The sequence below is a fragment of the Drosophila suzukii genome, chromosome 3 (genome assembly GCF_043229965.1).
Source record: "Drosophila suzukii chromosome 3, CBGP_Dsuzu_IsoJpt1.0, whole genome shotgun sequence".
Lineage (NCBI taxonomy): Eukaryota > Metazoa > Arthropoda > Insecta > Diptera > Drosophilidae > Drosophila > Drosophila suzukii.
In genome coordinates this window covers 86,775,766-86,791,622 of record NC_092082.1, presented here as the reverse complement: position 1 = coordinate 86,791,622, position 15,857 = coordinate 86,775,766, and the positions used below count along the sequence as shown (strand labels likewise).

The 15,857-nt window shown below is 40.0% G+C and overlaps 1 protein-coding gene across 1 annotated transcript in view; it reads left to right on the top strand.

Annotated features, from left to right (window-relative positions):
• The first annotated feature begins 3,152 nt into the window (after window positions 1–3,152).
• Window positions 3,153–15,857, top strand: part of beat-IIa (beaten path IIa) — a 51,814-nt gene continuing 39,109 nt past the window's right edge. Inside the window, exon 1 of the mRNA XM_036818684.3 lies at window positions 3,153–3,511. The gene's annotated coding sequence lies outside the window, so the exon portion shown is untranslated. The remainder of the gene's footprint in view (window positions 3,512–15,857) is intronic.

Genomic DNA, 15,857 nt, shown 5'->3' with positions numbered 1-15,857 from the left:
AATTTACATTTGTTAACTGGTGAGGCTAACTACTAGTTAACTTCTAGGCTTACCAACTAGTTTATTTTTATTGGGGCTTATTATATAATTGACTTTAATAATGTTTATAAAAATTAAAAGAATATTTGATGATCTTAAAAAATAGATCCAATTTACAAAATATTATTAAAAGTCATTGCCCTATTTCTTTTCATCATTATATAAAGTGAAATTTATTTTTTCCAGTTCTGTTTTCCGTTTTATATGTGAAACGCTTCTGCATTTGGTTTTTTATTGCTCTGGTGCCTTTCGCCTTTGCACTATGCTCCCACGTTCTGGCTGTTATGTTGTTGTTTTTTCCGCTGGCTTGCTACCGAGCTTGTTTCTTGGAAAATAATGACTGCACATTAAGTGTCTACACACACACATGCTGCGAGGACAAGGCAAGTAAAATGTCAACAAATGACAACAGAAATATGATGCAAATGGCTCATGTAAGTGGTTCTTGCCGCCAACATTTATAAAACAGGACAACTTACAATGCAACAACAACGGCAAACAGCAAACGGCTAGAAAATGGGAGTGGAGATGGGAAAGTGGGAGTTCGAGAGTGGTGGGCGTGGCAGCGTCTGTCCGTTGTAAACATTCGCCATTCTACTTGGCAATTTTTCATTTCCCATTTCACTCCGCCATTCAAGTATAATTCGCAGTTCTTAGAAGGGCGGAAAAAGGGCGACATTTGCTTAATGCTGAAATTAGCTTTCTTTCGAGCATCGCGCATACGCCACGTTGGCCGGAGTCATTGCCATTGAAATGCCTTTCAAGACTCTCGACTGCAATTAAAAGCGCATTTAATAGAAATTGTTTGAGTGCAATCGCATGCCAAGGACATCTAAAGTACAAAAAGCCCTTGAACAAGGTGGCCCAAGCCTTGTCCTTACTTTTCCGATGGCCTGGGATATTTGCTTAGCTGAATAAATTGCTGGCCTGCACAGAAAACAATTTCTTTAAGGAGTTGGTAAGGGATTTCAATTTCAAAGGCTTCTAAGAACTCTTATATTTATCCTAAAAATTCCTAGAATGTATATTTTATTTTAACTAATAAAATAATAAATGATAAGAACTATTTTACAATATTTTTGTATTTTTTACCGTGTCCCTACAATTATTTCTTGGGGCATTTTGGGAATGCGATTGCTTTCTCGGACTATGTGGCTAATCAGCGTTATGTGCGTTAAGTCAACAGCCGCATCAACATTATCATCATTATTTGTACAAAATGAAACCGGCCAAAGCCGAGGCCAAAGCCGCATACTCACACAATTTGGCAATTTGTGGCGAAGGGCGGTCAACAAAAAGCAGTTCGGCCAAAGGACCATCCAGGATGCCCGGCCAGGACTACACTGACATTCGGTCAGTCTGTCAGTCAGCCAGTTGGTTGGATTTGGATGGTCCTGATGGTTCTGGTTCGGGTTCTGCTTCTGCTTCTGGTTCTACTTCTGGTTTTGGCCACTCGACCACATTGATATTCCACGCTCGATGCGCGCCGCTGTTGCCATTGGTCATTGAGGCTCACTCATCCTTCGTCTCCACTCCTGGCCACTAACGATAGATGTCCTTAAGCCAACACACACACACACACACACCCGCCCATATTGCTATAAAAAAATATTTATCTATATGGCGATATATGGTCCGGCCATCCAACCATCCAGCCATCCGACTATCTGGGCAACTTTGTCCAAAAAATGTTGCCAGGACCGAGCGAGCGAGCGGTGCTTTGTTAACTTTTTCAGTTTAATGAAATCAATTCACAAGTCACGTTGTTGCTGGACAATAAATACATCAGAGTCCATTTAATAAAATCATGATGTGCACTTTGGGATGATACCCGCACGCCACACATACATCATCTATGGGTGGCCATGTCGTATCGATTCCTATATTGCAAATAACTTTCGGCTCTCATTGGAATGCCGCATATGGCCCCTATATATGGTATATACATCCTTGTCCCCCCAATTCTTCCTCCCCAATTGCTCGATAAGTGCGCGGCAGTGCTAAAACTTAAATCAAAATCCACATTGAGCCACTGCAGCAACGTTGGCCACCGACTCGACTCCCCGGCAATTTGTTGCGGCTTCTGGCTTACTTTTCGGTTCATTATATTGATCTGTGACTTGGCTGTTTGCTCTACGTCTTTCGCACACTCATTTTTATTTGAGTGCCCCCAGAATGGCAAACTGATTATGGGGGAAAGGTGGGTGGGCTGCAGGTCTAAATGGAACCGCTTTATGAGTGCAGCAATTAAGGGAGTGGGGGACCAGGAATACAGAGTATACCAAAAAACTACTCATTTATATTTGTATTTGTACTAACTTTATAGAAAATGGGGTTTTTAAAATAATATTGTTCTCCTCTAGAAAGAAATTAGCCATAAACGTTTTATTAACTTATATTATATTTCACGTTTATTGACGATGATAAACTTTATCCAAGTCATCATATATCAAGACACGTAAACTAAAGATCTTTGTGTACGAATAACTTCAAATTACTGATATTAATTATATGAAATTAATAAAAAGCTAATATTACGCTGTTCTAAAAGAAAGTTTCCTATAAATGGGAATACTAGATTATATTTATTTTTAACAAAATGGCCATATTAAATTTTTAGATTTTCCCTCTTAAAATATATTAGTTCTAAGTAGACATTATAGCCTGCAAGTTAACTATCTATATGACTATTAAGAACCTGTTTCAATGCTGTTACCATTATTCTATGCAAACTGCTTCTGCGCACTCGAGGCAAAACAGCTGTTAAGTTCAAAAACAAGTTCCCACTATTTTATGGGCAAAAACATAAACTGTTCTACGCCCAGCTGATTTGGACCTACTCTTTTGGGGACCGGTTCTCTTAGCCCTGACCATAGATAACCGAGAATGGCTTGCCACCGAGCACGGCGAATTCCAGGGCCTTTCTCCCTTAGCCGAGCCGAAGTCGAGGCCCAGTGTTATACACTCCGTCCGGAAACGAGAGCCGGAGAACCCGAGGTACTACGAACAGAGGCGATGGGTCCCATTCGGGAGACGAAATTGCCCGATTCCGAGTTCTGGGTGCGTGTACACAGCCTCCGTGCATATCTGATGGCCAGCGAGCAAATCAGTCAGATGCGTGGCGAACGTTGAATTTAACGGTCGGTTTGGCAGTGAAAGTGGAAAGTGGAAGCCATCGCCTTGCTCCACGAGCCTGGTCAGCGAATTGTTTGGTGCGGAAAATAGAAAACAAAAAAATATGCAAAATACCGAGGGAGTACGAAAGTGAAATAAGCCACAAAATGACTAGTTAGTAAAACAAAAGTGTTCAAACAGTCAGAATATAAAGTGTTCAAACAGTCTAAAATAGATAGTGCTCATCAAACAACGAATGTTAAAGTGTTCAAACATTGCCATAAGTTAAACTTTAAATATATAATATCAAGTGCCACCATTTCACTTGGCGTTGGAGTTGGAATCTGCAAATTTGCTGGTAAATTATTCAAGCAAGTTTATTTTCTTTTTCGGGGGGTATAAGAAGCCTAAGATCCTGAATCCTGTGCCATCATAAAGTTATACAAATTATTGCCTTTCTGTCTGCCATTTTGGTTGGCTTTAAACTTTCGGTTCACGCAGCGTTCGCATTAAATTTCCTATTTTGTTGTTTTCCTGCCTTTTATTTCCTTTCCGCTATTCGCGTGGCACATGCGGCGTATACGCAATGTATCTGCTCCTCTACTTGTGGGTGTGTGTGTGTGTGTATCTGTGTGTATAACCTACATTTTTGTGGTCCTTGTTGTTTTTCCTGTGACAGACTGACATTCAGACAGCTCCAAAAACAGGATCTTGAGCTGGGACTCTGTAACTGTGACTTTGCCAGCTGAGAGTTAATTTCATGGATTTACGACCTTTGTTTGCCTGGCTTAAATACTGACTGATCCACAAGTTGGCGGTGCTCTCTATATATATTAATTTTTGTATTATGACCAAACCACATAGTTTGGCCCTAACTTGGTCCCCCTATATTTTCGGTATGGCCCAACGTTTGTCTTCATCAACTTGGTCTAACTTTTACCAAGTGATTGTTGATTTTGTTTGATTTGCTGTTTTTGTTTTGGTTGTAGCTGTTGGCTTTATTTGATTTTAGTACTTTGGCAGAGTCAACATTCGTTAGCAAAAATTTCGCTCACGTTCCATTCGACCGAGTTCTCGATTTCATGAGTTTTGGATGCCGCTGGTCCGTGTTTGCTTCTCTGTTCCGCCGCTTAGCCATCGCTCCCCGCCAAATGTATATACATATATATTCCTATTCCCATTCCGATTCCTGTTTTTGTCTCCAACTGTCTGAATCTCGCCCTATTTGTTTTTACCGCCTCATGCACTGTGCATACTGTGCGGAGTTGGCAAATAAATAGATATATATATATATATATATATAAATCGGGAGGATGGTGCGATGTAGTTGCGGTGGTGAGTGGAGCTAAGCTTGGCCGTCCTTAAGATTATTTATGCGGTGATTAGCCGAGCTGAATTATTGCTGAAATTATCAAGTGTGCTATAAAATTTCACTGCCATTTATTTGCGCCACTTTTGGCGGGGCTCACGTACTACACTACCAACCGAACGCACCCGCATAACCCCCAACCATCTCCATTATAGAGTGAGTCTCCACTTCACTCCGTTCAAGCGGTTCCGTCTCATGTGTATCGTTGGCTCGTTTTCAGCATCGGTTTGGGTTTTTGGACTCCTGTTCCTGGCTCAGTTTCGGGTGTTTGGGTGCGTGCGAGTGGGTGTAACAAATTGCCAGAGTTTGATTTTTAAGTGTGAAATATCGCACAGTGAAATTGGATTAATTACACAGGGGTCCGCTTAGATTGCACTGGCTTTAAAAGCCAAAACGATGGCAAGCGGTTTTAAAACCCTGCTTGGAGAAAGTGTCTCCAAATAGGATTATCATATGAAATATAAATAATTTAAAACAATTTTATTGTGTATTTCTTAGCACCAAAATATGTAAGATAGTCAATATTTTGGAAAATATTATATGTACCTATATACGAAAAGTAGGATACTCGAATATTATAAAGACTTTCACCATATTTTTAAAACGTATTTTGATATTCTAATAACATAAAGGTACTATACTCAAAATCTTAAGCTGTTCCTGGTATTCAACGAAATGGTGCAGATTTAATAGTACACATTATTTATAAACATTTTCTAGAATTAATAGTTTATCCCTTGCTCAACAAGCAGCTGTTGGCCAGAGCTGATTATTCACTTATCTATGTAGTATTTATGAAGGTGCCACAGTTTCCTCTGGGCGGTTAAGATGGAAGTCCAACAACTGAGCATAAATAGCTTGTAGAGCCAAATAAGGCTTATCCTGCTGGGCCGTAGGAAATGAGATTTTGCAGCACCGGCAGGCCCCGCCCACTTTCCACAGCGCCCACTTAGCCGGCAACTAATTGCCTAAGCCCAACCTGAATCCAAATGAGATACTGAAGCTGGATCTGCGGCCAGTCCAAAGACTGAGCTGGGCGGAGATTAATTACATTTAAATAAACACGAATGGCTGCAAACATGGCCAAGACCGCAACAGTTACATGAACAATTCAACCGAATAGACAACTATAGACATCTGACAACTCACTCAACTCAACTCCACTCGCCTCGATACAATTGAATTCAATTTTATTTGGCTACTTTAAGCTGATTACAGCCAGAGTTTGGGGCCGAGTTATACATTTTGCACAAACTAAACCATTAGCTTTTGTTGCAAAACCAGCAAATTCCACTTAGCAGGCAAATGTTGTGCATTTGATGAGGGTATCAGACGAAGGGAAATACATAGTGCTGTTCAAAATGTTAGTGGTAATTGAAGGAACAAGTATTACATAAGTTCGACAAAATGAGTTATATAATAAAAAATCCTAGCTTTTTTAAAATTAAAAAATTGCATCAAAGGGTATATGTAAGACTAATACGTACCTTAAAAATCACCAGAAATATTGTTTTATATTAATAAATAATTTTCCTTATAAATTTTCCATATTTTGAACTTGTAATCAGGATATTTTATTTATTTTAGGAATTAAAGAATGACCTCCACCTAGTTTAGATGATGGAAATTAAAGACATTGGTTCTTGAACTTCCATGTTTGATCTTATAATTTTCTAAAGACAACTATTATTATTTTGTACGCAGCTGTAAATGTTATATCTTTGGTAAAGGAAAGTCAAAGCCGAGTTTAATGCCTGGTTTAGTGATACCAAAAGCGAGCCTCTTGCATATGGTAAATGCCCAATGATTTATGACTGGAACGGGCCGACGCAGTCAGCAGACTTTTGTCCCGTTCACAATTGGTGGTGAAAAGCGTGAAAAACTGTCGGCCACATGGAAAACCTCGGTGTGAGTGGGTGTGGATGTGGGGTAATGTGGGAATGCGGCAGAGTAAATTCAATTTTACGTTTCACAACTCAGCATGATTTCTATCAGGGCGGGGGAATCCCCTGCAAACTGATTGCTTTCGGTGTTCCCCCGACTGTCTGTGTGTGGGTGTGCGAGTGTGTGTGTGCCAGCCCCAAAAAGCGGGCTACATAAAAAAATCACTAAAAACTTGTAAAAGCATCAAAGCGCACTTTCTGAGCTCTCTGCTTGAAAAGTTGGGCTTGTTCGGTCCATTGTTGTTGTATCCTTAGTGTATCCTTACTGCTCCTGCTGTAGTTTTTGTTGTTGTTGGTGCTGCCGGTGGAAAGTTCACAACTTTTCAAGTGAGTTCTGAGGGCGGTTTTCGGGTCTAGCTATTGGCGAAATTGCTTTCTGATAGCTTGGCTGGTGTATTTATGCAGTTTTAATGAGAGCTGCTTGTGAAGAGGTTGTTGTTAATCCAGGAAATTAATAAGTTAAGTAGCCATTAGGTGGCTAAGTGCAAAGTTCAATCGCCTAACTTTGAACCCTAAATGGTTTAATGTTTATATTTTACTTATGTACCCAATCCAAAATTTTTTTTTGTGCAAGTTAATCTGCAAGCCCTTTTTTATAATACATCTAAATAATTTGTTTTAATAACTGACTATATATATAAGTTCGGATATATTAGAAAATATTATTTTTGAAAATGCAAATACTAAATATAAACGTTTAGAAAATATTTATTGAATTTTTTCCCGTGCAGTCTGAGATGAAACACAAGCCTCTCTAGACTGTGTTTTCGCAGAATCTTTTGGTTTCTTTTTTTTATTTTTGCCACTGCTGCTTAAGCCGCGTTTTATTTTCACTTGAGGAAAGTGCAGTCATCTGTGAAAATATTGGCAAAACTCAAACAGCGCCAGCATTTGACATAAATCCTTATTATCCCTTTGTGCACAAATTGACATTGCACTTGTAAGGCGATTGCCGAGACTCTGCTTGACATTCTCCCCCCTCGTTGGCCCCTTTTTTCCCCGCCCCTGGATGCCGCCCAACTTTTATCTGTGGCTTTGTTTTCACTGCCAATGCAGTGGGAGTGGCATTAGCAGCATCTGACAAATGCAGGAAGCCCCGGCAGTCCTGAAAGCTATTTTCGTCCTGGGCACGTCCTCGCACTTAATTGAGGCTGACACACCGCTGCAGTGACAAAAATTATGAAGAATTTTAAGGCTTATTTTCGGGGGAAATATAATATGTGGGAATTTCGGACATATTTATTCTATCAGTTTATATGGATTTGCCCAAAATTCAAATCTAATGTAAAAATATTTCAATAAAGTCAAATAAATTGTCTAAAATTCATTAGCTCATTAAAAATATTTTATGTTCAGCGTGAACATCATTATTTTTCGGCTCAGTGCACCCTCTCTCGCATAAAGTGCACAAAATTAAAATTCATAATGTTGACTTTAATGGGGCTAATGCTGAAATATCAAAGCTGCCGGCTTAGGTGGCAGCCAGCACATCTCATAGATTAGCCTGGCTGCCATGTAAGCGGAGCCAAGAAAATCCTGGCCAAAAGGCGTCTTCTTCCTGTCAGCCATCCCGGCATTTTATTATGCGACACGCAGCCCAACCACCTTGGCCCAAAAAGCAATGGAGCAGAGGCGCCCGGGCCCAACTTTGACGTTATTAAATTATGCGGAGATTTGCGCACTTTTTTCTCTCGTTTTTGGATTTTTTGAAAGCCTCTTGACGTTCTTAATGATGAGCCAGCTACTCGCCCCGCCGACTAGGCCGAAATTAAATTATTTTATTGCCGGAAATTCATTAAATCATGCCTTTATGCAATTTCCAGACTACATTGCTGGCATACCAAAGTGGGGAATCTGTCAATTTATTGGCCTTTTTCGGCCTGATAGACAGCCTGTCGGCATTTTTCGCCGGAGCCACGCCCCGTTTACCACTCTCCTATTCGGAAACGCCTCTTGATTAGTACGTGCCGTTGTTAACATTTCTATTATGCTTGTTATAACGTTTATTTTATTGTTTACCCGGCCGCGAAAAATCGATTGAGTTGTGATCTATTTCCAGACACATGCTCAAAGCCCCAAATCCCTAGCAACGCGACGAGACAATGCAAATCTGACACCGCCAGCAGAGTGGAATTTTATTTATGTTTTCACTGGACGACGTACGGGAAAAACGGTGCGGAATCTGAGCCAGGAGCTTAGTCCCGGAAAAACCGAAAAAACCAAAACAATCATCAAAATAGAATCATAAAAACAGTTAGCAACGATCATAAATTTTGCACAAAGGCATAAAAACTGTGCCACGTGGGGTGCGACATAAAACCACCGATTCCCTCTGCATATACCATATATATATATATATTCGGCACACAGATATATATGGCCTCGACATTTGCTGGCCGAATAATCCCTGCAAATCAGCAGTTTTCCCAGTTTTTGGGACACATACAATTCGTCTAATAAATCTCGGAACAATAAAAGAAAAATTTACATTTTTATAGAAGTGGCGGTGGCGGCGGCCAGAAAAAATCGTTAGTCAATACAATTTAATATTCGATCCAATCGGGCTTACCTTGCGTATGTGTAATGCCCATGAAATTGCATTGCCCTAATATAGAATTCGTATATAATTTTATCTGTCTGCCCAGGGAAACAACTCATTAAAATGCTAATCGACTTTAGTCACTTATTTTATGAGTACTACTCGATGGGAACTTAAAGTTAGGCTTTAAGGGGGAGATAAGATTTATTTTTGTGGCGGACAGAAAACAGAGAAAGTCTAATAAATCATGAAAGAGCCGACAGAAATAAATTCGTATCTGACGCCCTGCCACCCGCTAATTCGCGTAATTTGCCAAGAAACCACTCCCCTCGCATTAACTGAATAAAATATGAAAAAATTGCGTTAATTTTTTAGCATGTTGCATGGCCAACGCAATTTGTCTGGCGGGTCCTATTTTAAATACACTGGGAAAATACTTTTTGAGAAAGAAACTGTATTTAAAAACCAAAAACCATAAATAGCTTTACGAATATCTGAACTTTAGATGATGTTTATGTTTTAAATTTGATCTGAAATCTTATTGTATTTTTTTCTGTGCACCCAAACGACTCCCCGATGATTTGGCCAGCAACCATTTTAAGTACTTGACATGAAAATTGTGTAACAAACCTCAAGCCAGGCCCATCTGTAAAATTAAACGCACGCGAAACTTGCGCTCCACTGCGGAGAGCCCACTCCGGATTTCCAATTTCAGATCCCAGGACCCCAAACAACCCTACCCCCCAAAAATCCCCCTAGCAGTACGATGCTGCACTGATGTTTATCATAACCGCCTACAACAACCACAATGACAAGGACCACAGCAACAATATGGTTGGCCATCGCCGCACCCAGCCAAATAATTTGCTGGCAGGCGTAGCTAATGACCAACTCGTGTAAGTGCGATGGATGGATGGATGGTTGGTTGGATGGTTGGTTTGCTGGTCGCTCGGTAGCTCGGTATAGAGGATGAAAAATCAGGACACAGTAACCACCGAAAAAAAAGGACAACAGCAACACACAGCGGCGAGACAACAGCAACAATCACAAGTTTTGTTACAAGCAAAATGATGGCATGAATTCATCATGGGAGTGCTGGGAGGAAAGGGCCACCGACTCGGACTTGGCCACCGACTCTGTCCCCAATCCTTGTTTTCCAGCTCCGTGACCACCCCTCCAACGGTCTTTGTTTGGGGGGAATTTAAAATAAGGTGCACTAGGAAAAATAAAAATAAAATAAACATAGTTTAAGTCCTTAACTTTTTTTCATTCCCTAACTTTATATTATTTAAGTGAAAATACTTAAGCTCAATGAAGATATATTTATCCCTAATGGTACATAATTAGATATATCTTTGTTTCCTTTCGTAACTTTTTTAAACTTTGTTAACGAAGTTAAAAAAATTAAGCTCTATCAAGATACATTTCTCTCTCATAGTATTTAGCAAGATAGATCTTTGTTTCCTTATATGTTGCTTTATTAAATTCTGACCTTTAAATATAAAATGATAAAATAATAATCCAATAACGATGATATAATATTTTGATACAGTATTTGCTTGCTTTTGCTATAAAAAATTTAGAGCTTTAAACAGAGATCAAAATAATATTTTTAGTTGGGTTTTTTAAACATATCATAGCATACTTTTATGGAACTTAAAGTTGGGTGTTGAACTCTTTCTAAAAATATAAACAAATTCTTTAAAAATAAAGATGATAAATACCAAAGCTTATTAGATTTTATAAACAATGAAACTGGACTTAAGAACATTTCTGCTCTGACTTTGGTCTGTTGATTTAACACCTGGTTTTTTTTGCCGTGCAAGGACACAAAGTCCTGCTCGCTCCAGGGGGATAAACAGGGAAGGACGAGGAGTGCGGCGACATCGTTCGCTAATTTTATGCTCTTTTGTGATTTTTGTGCCGGACACACCCTGTGGGCATGTTTAGTGTCCTTTCACTTTCCAAGTAAATGCAAACTTTGCGCGCTTTTGTCATTAGCGTTGATAGCTGTAACGTGAACAGGAAGTCGGGGAGATATACTCGCAGAATGGGGGGAGATAGCTCCTTTTGCCGGCTGCCTTTTTGGCCGCTTTTCACGTGTTGTTGGCCCTATTTGCAGACGGGCTCTGTTGTAGTCGTCATCTGGCTTCTGCGGTTCCCAACATTTTGGTTACTTTTAATGAGCGGGGCGTGGCACTCGGCAGATGAAAAGTGGGAAAGTGCGAAAGTGGGCAAGTGGGTGGTGGTGCTCTCATTAAGTTGCGGTCGTACAGTTTTATTTCACTCCTCGCTAATGAAAGTGAATTATTAAATGAAAGCCAAGCAGTTGAATGGCGGTAGTTGATTCTTTCGCCGAGTGTTGAACTTGTGACCCATCTGCCAGTCGTTGTCAGTACTTGAAAAAGTCCTTTTATCCCCCGCCGAGAGTTTCATTGACCCAACCCCATGACATCAAAGACATTCCTCCTGGAGGCAAGTGGGTTACCCACTTGGAAAAACTGAAATGGAATCAAATAGGGCTCTGCTGTGATGGTGATGGTTGCTTATTAAAGTGCCATCGTCTAGACACATGCACATGCTTCTGCATATCAAATATGTATGCTAATGGCAGCATTTTTAAGAAGTACAAAATGTAAGTGAAGAGCTTACATTTTTGGTCGAGGGCTTGGATACCCTTGTAAAGGATTTTAATGTAATGTTGCTAAGATCATTTTTATTAGGCATCCCAGAAGGGGCACTAAAAATGACAGCTGTAATATAATTTAAATATTTGAAATCAGACAAATTTACAATCTCATAGGGTTATATAGTAAAATTTAGTATGGGATATTTGTTTGCCAAGTTCCTTACGAAAACATCATACCTTTCTCTACGAAAATATCATCATAAAATGGGCTTAATTACACGGGCAGAAAAGCCTTCGCATAGGTGTGGGTTTGTATCCTTGTACAATTCATTAAATTTGCACTTCTTTTTAATTTATGCCCAGATAAAAGCAACAGCTGGCCCCCAGAGACGCAGACAGAGGCAAATTAAATATGTTATAAATAAATCAGCCGGGAGTGTATGAATAATGAATGGACCATGTCGACTGCCTGTTCTCCATCTTTGTCGAGCTTCTACATTTAGTTTTGGTTTAGTTATCTGTGGGTTTCTCCTCTTTTTTTCGCTTGAAAATACTGTGCAAATATTTGAGCAACCGCAAGACAAAACAGATTACTTTTAGTTGTGTTCGTTGCAACAATTTATGCAAATGTTTGAGCTATTGTTGAGGTGGATTCGCCCCGTAGTCACCCGGCATACTTCGATGCTCTGCGGTGGAATTTTCTTTAATTAGTGCAACGAACTGTGCGCCACGGTGGGGTGCAAATGCAAATGCGTGGTGAAGGTGTAATGCTGTTTTGAACATAATTGCAACGGCAGGCGGGTCTCATTTGAAAGTTTTGGCAGCCCTAACCGCAGCAAAGCAAAAACACCCACACCAAAGCAGTGGCTGCCACATCAGTAGCAGTAACTAAACACAGGAAACACTGGGAGAAAATACAATGATGGAAAGTATAGAAAATATTCTTTGAAATTTTAGGCCATAGCTATTTATTATTTTAAAAAGCCATGTTAGTGATTAAAATGGTTAAATATATAGATTCATAAAATATTGCTTAGGTGCATACAATTCTTTTACAAAGTTACTAAGGTCTCAACTGACGACTTCTTATTTCCATATTATATAATTTTAAAAAATTGATTTTATTGACTTCAAATGTTTTTAAAAACAATGGTTTTAGAGTTCATTTTGATTCCTAGAATTACCTAAATATTTTCTATTAGATCTTAATAATGTATTGAAATCCAGAGTAATACCTTGTAACTGTAAGCTTTAATAAGCTATTTTCTGATTTCTCCAAGGTCTTGATAATTTCTCTCAGTGTTATTAAATGCGTCTGCCTGTGGGTGTATAGTGTACACGGCGTGTTTGACGGACACACACACGCGCCGACGAGCATGTGTCTGCAACAACTTGGCGGCTTGCTTTCGCAAATGTGCAAATATTTCACTTGCAGCGCCTGGAGTTATGCAACACTAATTTGCGAGGCGTTGTTTTTGTAGCTGCCACTAATTAGCGTCTAATGCAGAAGCGGCAGCATTAATAATGTGGCTTCCCTCCGCCGCTGCCCCTCCCCCTGCTCCTGTCCCTCCTTAAAAGCCCTAAGGATGCCATTGCCATTTCCATTTGCATTTCGTGATTCCTGATCAAGACGCTAACGCACAGGGAGGCAATAAAAATCGCATGAAAACACTGGCAGGACATCAAAATAAAATCTCACCAAATGGCCGGGCATAAAACTTGACAATTTGTTGGTCAAAACTTCTCACTCCCTGGTCAAGTATTTTGCAAAACAATACGCCATTTAACTGCTTCAATTTGAGTTTGGTTGTAAAACTTTCCCTTTGCTAGAGGTTTCTTTTTTCTGTCCGATGCCCCATTTTAGGTATCTATATAAATCAGGGAGATTGTGTGTGTGTGCGTAACCTTTGAACCAGCGAAACAAAATGGTTGGTTGAAGAAAAAAAAACTGCTTGCCAAGTTTATTAAAAGTTGCGGCAAGTTGCAGACTCTGTGGGGCACTCACACCCCCTGAAGGACACAGGAGGAGAGGAGGGGTTAAATGTTGCAAGAAGGAGGTGATGGGAAAAAGGAGGCGTGGCAGGAAGTGAGCGCTGACAGCTAGCAACTGACAAATGCCAACGCTAACTCACTCAACTCCTCGCAAAATGAAATAAAAAATTCTCAAAACGGCCAAGAAGAAAGATTTCAAGTTTCTTCCTTCGCACTTTCTTTTGCTTTCTTTTGTTTTCTCCAGTTATTGCTGTTGTTGTTTGTGTTTTCATTCCTTTATTCCTTCTTTTTGGCAACATGTTTGAGCGGTTTTTTATTATTATTATCTTTGACCTGACCTGGGACCTTCCCTCCTTTCAAACAATTTTCTTTCTGGCCCAACTTCCCATCCTTTTGCGTGTTTCTCAATTTTTATTTATGCACAAAGTTTTTGGCGCTTTCTTATGCATTTTGCGTGTAACCTTTTCGTATATTTCACAGTGTGTCACTGTGTTTTTAGGTCAATGGGTTGTGCATATATTTCAAAGTGATATACTAATGGGAGTTTGACCATTATGTTGCCATGAATGCATTTTGGGCGGGGAAAGAAAGAGTTGATGTTAATATTATGCGCTTTTTTAAGAACGGAATTCGTTTTTAATTTGTGGGAGGAAGAACAAGTTTAAAGATATACCAACACTTTTATATTTAACCTTGAAAGATTTGTTTTCAGATTTTATTTGTTTACTACCCAGAACAACAATTTTCTCTATTTTTAAACTTTTTCTCGAGAGATGCTTTCATCTTTGGGAACTTTTCAAAGTCGCCTCTTTGATCGGTTTTGGATGTGAACCACAGGAGAGCTGCCGACACAGATTCCAATAAACATCAAACATGCCCCACGATTGCATGGCAAACAGACCAAAAGTCCGACAATCTGAACTTTGGACATCAACTGCCGGACTCGCAGTTCAACAAGCTTTGCTCAAGCATCGATAACGTGCCTTCTCCTCTCCATCTCACTTTCTCCGTGCATTTCTCCCCGCATTTCTCGCCCCCTTTCTCCAGAGATGTTGATGACGACGACGATTCGATGCGATGGGTGGGTTGAGTGTGAGTTTAGATGCTGCTGCTTTCCAAGGTCCCTGGCAAAACGGCTCTGATTGAACACAACAATTTTGAAATTGCTAAGCACACACGCACACTTGCACACACACACACGCACACTTTGGCAGAGTGGGCGGTAAATGGAAAAGTACAGTGGGCCGGGCTGGGCTCTACACGTTCGCATTACGTGCTGGTGACATTAGTGGCGAAAACGAGCAAGTGAAAAATTCAAGCAGTCCTGTGTTCTGGCTTCAATCAATTGGCAGAAATTCGCATCTGCCAGGCGACAGTGAGAGAAATCAGTAAAAAAATGATTTAAAATTATTGTACGTAGGTTAGAATTAAAAAGCATATTTCATATCCTAGCAAATATTTTATAAAATATAATATGACTGCATATTTATTGTAATTTTTTAAAAATACATAAAGAAAACGGAAACTGTTAATGGTTTTATAAATCAATACCAAGTATATTTGATTTTCAAAGAAACCCATTTAAAATAGCCTTCTGTTGTTACAAGAGACAGTTGTCTTCGCTAATAATGTTACGTTAAAAATGAAATTACAGACCTTTGAAGTTTTTTATCGCTGTGCAACACTCGTAGATGTTTGCCAGTGTTGTTCGGGATTTGAAGGAAGTCTCGCATTTCCGGCACATAGCCGTTAAATGATTTTTAGCAAAAATCGTGCGGACATGACACACTCAAGTGGCTACCGATTCCGATCCCCGTCCATTGCCCCATCGAGATTGCTCGCCCCCAGTTGGGAACCACCGCCTATCGATGGATGTACTGAGCCGTGTCGAGTGGCGGGGAGGGTTCTCGAGTAATTTCCATTAAGTAAGTGTTTTGGCACTTAAAGCTCCACTGCATTGGCTGCTGTGATTGCATTAGACGACAAGTGGCTGTCCGAGTGTCGAGATCAGGGTGTAGGGCCCGGAGTTCAGAGGTCAGACTGACGAGAGGCCAGGCTTCTTAAAGCCGCTTAAGCGGCTCTTTTTCGCCATTTCCTGGCCAGGACTTAAAGCCTGCTATTACGATTGTTTCTGTTTACGCGCTGAGAAAAAATATTAGAAAATCAGTTTGGATTTTATAGTAACCAGCATAAACCAGAAATAATATCATATAGCATATGAGGCATTTGTTG